Below are 1,198 nucleotides of genomic sequence, written 5' to 3'. Positions count from 1 at the left end.
AGTGCTTGAAAAGAGACTCCTTTAGTAATGTCTGTCATGAGAATGAAAAGCATTCAAAATGTGACAATGCAATTTGCATTCCACAGGACAAATTTTCTGGTGGTGCCAAAATTTAAAGCTCCATTGACTTCAGTGGAGTTTCACCCTTTAATCCAAGAAAGTTTGGACTTGTTGGATATCACTTGCAGTAACATACAATCCCTTTTGTCTTTCAGAGTCCCTTCCCTTACCAGATAAGTTCAACAAGAAAATTAATGGAAACAGGTACAGGAACAAAAGAAAATATACTAATATTTAATTGAACACCAGTCAGGACATTCAAAATTCTGATTCCCACAGCACTACTTTCAGCATAAAGCCAGTCAAAAATTTCACTGAGAAATATTAATGACATAAAATAAAGTTTCAAAGATTTGGCAGCAGAAAAATGATGATTTTTAGTTATGTTTTTGGTTTCCTGAAACAAAGAATAAAATTTAACATTCCAAAGTGGAAAAATCCTTCCCCTCCCCCATAAAAAAACACATGATTTTGAAATATTTTCCCTGGTGAATATTTAAAAAGAAATAATTTTAAAAATACCAAATTATTTAAATTTTACTGAAGATGCACATTTTTTCCATTTCAACATTTCAAATTGAAACTTGAGACAAAATTTAACCAAGTGCCCTCTGCCTTCACTTACATTTTAAAGCTGAAAGTAATGGGAGGAAAACTCCATTTTTGAACAGCTTTACTTCTGTGCATTTGAAATCTCACTTACTACCCTGAAACTCTGGAGGGAAGGAGTTGTATTGAAGTTGGAATAATTCAATAAAGGCTGTACAAAGTGGTAAAGTAGGACCTTCTTCTCACACTTTGTATTATGGTGGAGGAACCACCCTTTCAAGGCTGTCATCAGATGAAGAACGGGTTGCCAGTCTCATACAGAAGCCTACGCAGGATGCCTGCACATCAGCATATTGCTTCACTGATCATTTTCCTCATTCTTATCCAGAAGCTAACAAATTTAACTCCCAGTAAATTTACCCAGTAAAAATCATGAGCAAGTCAAGGGGATGCTGAGAACGGAAGTCAAAACTCAGCTTTAAGCACAGCAGAGTTTTAACCAAGATCTAATGAAGATATAGAAGTTCAAACCAAAATCCAAGATTTGAGTACAACTTACTTTTGACAAACTTTAGTTCCTGATCTGAAT

At 34.8% G+C, this 1,198-nt stretch overlaps 1 protein-coding gene across 3 annotated transcripts in view; it reads right to left on the bottom strand.

Annotated features, from left to right (window-relative positions):
• NTRK2 (neurotrophic receptor tyrosine kinase 2) overlaps positions 1–1,198 on the bottom strand; it is a 207,372-nt gene that overhangs the window by 72,461 nt on the left and 133,713 nt on the right. The window lies entirely within an intron of this gene.

Source organism: Neopelma chrysocephalum, unplaced genomic scaffold (assembly GCF_003984885.1).
Source record: "Neopelma chrysocephalum unplaced genomic scaffold, ASM398488v2 Primary Assembly neopelma1_96936, whole genome shotgun sequence".
In the NCBI taxonomy this organism is placed as follows: domain Eukaryota; kingdom Metazoa; phylum Chordata; class Aves; order Passeriformes; family Pipridae; genus Neopelma; species Neopelma chrysocephalum.
The sequence above is the reverse complement of the archived record's forward strand: the minus strand, read 5'-3'. Positions and strand labels throughout refer to the sequence as shown.